Here is a 4,589-nt window from a genome sequence, read left to right as displayed (position 1 = left end):
CGTCTCCCCCTCCCCTCGCTCCTCTCCCCCTAGATTAAAGTGGGTGTGTTAATTCCGTGGTGTAGCGATCGAACAGCTCTGGCAACAATGGGAAATGGGCTATTGATCAGAACAGCTCAGATTAAGACTAGGCAGTAGAGCTCTTTCTTGCTCTCTTTCCCCTCCTTTTCTCTCCATTTCCCACCTTCTTCTGCCTGTCTTCCTGTCTGTCCCGCTTGTGTCACACCCCTCCCCCGTGCTCCTCTCCCTCTCTCTTGTCTTTCACACCCACAAAGAAGACGAAAGAGAGTCTTTGCATGTATAAGAGAGTGTAAGAGTCTATGAGGATTTCCTTGTCCTTCCTCCCTATCCCTCCTTCCTTGCTCTCACTACTCCCTCTTCTAATTTCTGTGCCGACAACAATCTCCTCTAACCTCTCCTCCTTTTTCTGAATGTTAAAAACATAATTTTGTAGCTTTGTGAACTCCAAACGATGTATATAAATTGACTGTAAGTGTAATGCATTAGTCGAGCGTATAGTGGAGCCTCTGCTCAATTTGACATCCATTCTCATGAGATTTTATATCAATCAGTCACATCGAGGCTCTGTGTTGTGCCACAATTAAAATCCGCCCAATCAAAATAGCCCACATACCAAAATTAGCTGTCAAGATCGGGCCGCCGGACGGAACACATTGGATTTGCATTGAATAGATATAAAACATACCAAATGTGAGGAGACAGCAAATCCATACAGTGAAAAGTGAGCTAAGAATCCCCTGCTCTACTTATATTAATTAACTCAGTCAATGTGGATGTGATAGGTCAGTTATTCATCCTCTTCCAGCGCCTCCCTACTCTGTCACATATACCTCCCAGGTGTCAGGCGCTCAGACGCTCCAACTGCTGAGCAGAGATCAACGGGGGGGGCACCCCCAGTAGTGGACGTTAGAGTGAGCTGGTCTGAGATCAGTGGTTAGAGGTTACTGGCATGTTTCACTGTGTCTGCATCTGCTTATGGCCTTTTGGATTTTAGAGGTGACACAAACACACACATTGCATGCATGTATACAGCCAGCAGCATGCACACACACACACACACACACACACACAAACACACACACACACACCATTGGTCACATCAATATTGCCATGACCCTCAGGGGAGTCAGAGTATTGGCAAAGCTTTCATCTGCTGAGTGTGTGAGAGTGTCTGATATTCCCTTCTATTGAGACACACACACACGCAAGCCTGGTATACAGTAAGAAAAACCAGCCATACACACAACCAAATACACCCTGAGTGTAGCAAGTGTGTGCAAGTGTGAACCCAAAAAATCAGGGGCAAGGAGTGGAGTGTGTGTCAGCTGGAGGGTTGAACACGCAATGACAGGAGGCTCAGACCAGCAGTCGACACTAGAGGGCAATAAAGAGGTGCATGGGTTGTATCTGAGTGTGTGGCGGATCTATGTGTTTGGCTTTGGCTGTGACCATGGCCACATTTTACCAGTATTGCCTCATACATCCAAACATTTGTGGCTCCCAACAGTTTAATATCACTTTTTTTTTGTTGATACATTTAAACTGATTCAAATAAATGAGTCAATTTGCTCTTTTTTGTAAAATTCATTTAGGACAGTATCTAGCGAATGTTCTCATTATCAGTTAATCTCTTGATTATTTTCTTGAGTAGTTGATGTAACATTTGGTTTATGAAATGGCAGAAAGTAGTGAAAAATGACCTTTGCAGTTTCCAAGACGCGAAGGTGACATCTTCAGATTGCTGGTTTTGTCCAACCAAGAGTCCAAAAACCCAAAGATATTCAGTTTTACAGTGACATGAAAACAGCAAATATAAAAGCTAGAACCAGAGAAATTTGGGGCATTTTCACTTAAGTGACAAAGAAAAACTCAATTATCAGAATAGTCACCAATACATTTTCAGTTTTTCAGTCAACCTATCATCATCAATCAAAATACTTCTTCTATCTTTCCCATCACTGATACAAGAGATATCCAAAAATGATAGTTTTTACTTCAAATCATGGTCATTCTTTCTTTTACCAGTACCTTGGTTAACACTGGGGGCATGTAATGTTTGCAGGACAAGAATTTGATCTTATTCCACCGTCAGACTCAACTAGACCAACTAGACGCCCAGCAGAGAGGAGAGCATCCCATTCTTCCCTCCATTTTCAGCCACCCTTTTCCCATCCCTCAATCTCATCACCTCATCTTCCTCTCCTCTCCTCTCCTCTCCTCTCCTCCTCTCTCCTCTCTTGATTCCCTTGTCATAGACTCCGGTTCTCTGCACTCAAGTGAGTTCCATTGGTTTACCTAATTGATTATTAAGTTGCTGATTGGGGATCAATTAAATAATTAAAGTTTATTAAGGGCAGAGTCGATTTACTGGCACGAGAGCCAGGGCATACTCTCCTCTACCCTGTGTGTGTGTGTGTGTGTGTGTGTGTGTGTGTGTGTGTGTGTGTGTGTGTGTTTGTGTAGCTCTGTGTGGGATTTCATTTGTGCAGACAGTTGATAGAAGTCGTGCTATTGAGTCGAAGACAGATAATGAGTTTCATCATAATGTGGATTTTGCTGCAGGGACAGCAGGGAAAACTTTGAAGACAGCGCTGAATTTCTTCTTGGTGATCTGCTAAAGCCAAGCTGACAGGCTGGGCTCGACCTTTTAGTGCGTGGTGTTTTAGGCTTCCTTAATATTCATGGAGGAAAAAGAAAATATTGTTGTGTCTAGGCTTACTCAACATAAAGAGAGGAAACTGCAGTGATTCCTCTGGTTTCAGACTTGAATCCAGCCTGAGTTTTGGGTGAAGGTATTGTGTCACAGAAAATGCTGTCACGCACAGTTTTGTTGCCTCCTTGGAGTGGCCACTTTCATTGCTTGTTTGTGGGGAATTGCTGCGTGATTCAAGTTGAGCAACTTTTGGGGTCAAAGTGTTGGTGAACAAAGTCACTCCTTAGTGGCCAGGAGGTGAGGAGAGAGGATGGATGGGGCTCCTCTTGTGCCTCCAAATAGAGCCCCGAAAGAGAAAACACACACACACCATTTCACTACACTCTCTCTCACACACACACACAAACCTCATATATGAGACACAGGAGCGGAAACGGGTCGAATCCTACTTCAAATTCTCTTTCCTCTCGGCTTGTCGACCGGGGAAAACAAACCGACCCGAGGCACAGCGAATGGGGATTTACTAATTAACTACTTACACAGGCACACACACACACACACACACACACACACACACACACACACACACACACACAGAGATCGAGAGAGAGAGAGAGAGAGATGCACACCTCCTCTTCTCCTCTCCTCCCTCCATCTCCCCCCTCCCTCCCTCTGCTCTCCTCTCCGGCTTCAGGTTGGTAGTAGTGCTGCCTCTCCGGTCGCTGGCTCGCTGCGCCGTCAGAGTGAATGCGTGTGGATAGACTGGTCGCACTTCAGCCGTTGAGAGCTTTAACACCACTTCCTGAAAATAAAAGCTGGAGGTATGTTGTCCTCTTTGTACACTCTATTACATATAATATTATCTTCTTCTTTTTTTTTTTTGAATTTGGCGATGGAATTGTTTTTTTTTTCTCGAGGAGAAAAAGTTGTGATTGTTGTCCTTTTTAGTGTGTGCTTAAAAAATATGATAGATTTGTGCTGGCTATATATTTGCTTGTAATGATTTTGCTATTATTGGAATAGATATTTTGCCTTGTATTGCGATCAGTTTGAGGATTGCAGTGTGACCCTGCAACAAAAAGTTGAACCGTGCGTAATTTACGCAACCTCTTATTTACTTTTATTTGGTATCTTGGATTTAGTTTCTTTCTTTCTTTCTTTTTAGCTCCCGTCTTCTCTTTGGTAAACATTGTGAAAGTTTACATGCTACACTTCCATCTCTTGCAAGCACACGCACACGTGCGGGAGAGGGAAATAAATATCCTGGTTTTGGCGTGCATGTGTGCGGCTGGACGGGAGCACTTTGATGCGTTCAGCTGTCGGCGTTGGCCCGGATTAGCCTTTAAGTGTCTCTATTTGTTAAGGCGTCCAGCCCTCACCTCCACACCGCCGTATCAATCAGTCAATTAAACAGCCACTCACACACGGCGGGCTGCACGAGACCTCAGCCGGTGCATCTCTCTCTCGCTCTCTCTCTCTCTCTCTCTCTCTCTCTCTCTCTCTCTCTCTCGTCCACCTCTCTGCGTGTGCGCGTGTGTGTGAGTGACCCCGTTTAATTTACCCTTTATAAAGATTGGTAGATGTGTGTGTGTGTGTGTGTGTGTGTGTGTGTGTGTGTGTGTGTGTGTGTGTTGATGCTCGTGCTCCATACTCTGCTTAGGGATGTAAGCGCACGTGCTAATACTTTTGTTTATCTTTTTTTTTTAATGCCAATCAATCAATTAGGCTAATTGTTTGCCTTCACATCTGGACCGTAAGTTCATCCACTTGAAGTTCACCAGCCTGCTTTGAAAGAATTTCCTTTACGAACATTTTTATTTTTCAAGTTTAGATCGAGTTGCAGTTCTACTCAAAAACAAATTCCCCTCACAAAAACATAAATAGATAGATAAATAAATAAATAAATAAATGAATC

General features: G+C 43.8%; 1 protein-coding gene across 1 annotated transcript in view; it reads left to right on the top strand.

Annotated features, from left to right (window-relative positions):
* The first annotated feature begins 3,419 nt into the window (after nt 1-3,419).
* erfl1 (Ets2 repressor factor like 1) overlaps nt 3,420-4,589 on the top strand; it is a 42,472-nt gene continuing 41,302 nt past the window's right edge. The window contains exon 1 of the mRNA XM_087174866.1: nt 3,420-3,495. The gene's annotated coding sequence lies outside the window, so the exon portion shown is untranslated. The remainder of the gene's footprint in view (nt 3,496-4,589) is intronic.

The sequence above is a fragment of the Seriola lalandi genome, unplaced genomic scaffold, assembly GCF_002814215.2.
Source record: "Seriola lalandi dorsalis isolate HSWRI2012SDOR001 ecotype SW California unplaced genomic scaffold, Sedor1 jcf7180002054390, whole genome shotgun sequence".
Classification (NCBI taxonomy): domain Eukaryota; kingdom Metazoa; phylum Chordata; class Actinopteri; order Carangiformes; family Carangidae; genus Seriola; species Seriola lalandi.
This window is presented reverse-complemented; position numbering and strand designations above follow the sequence as displayed.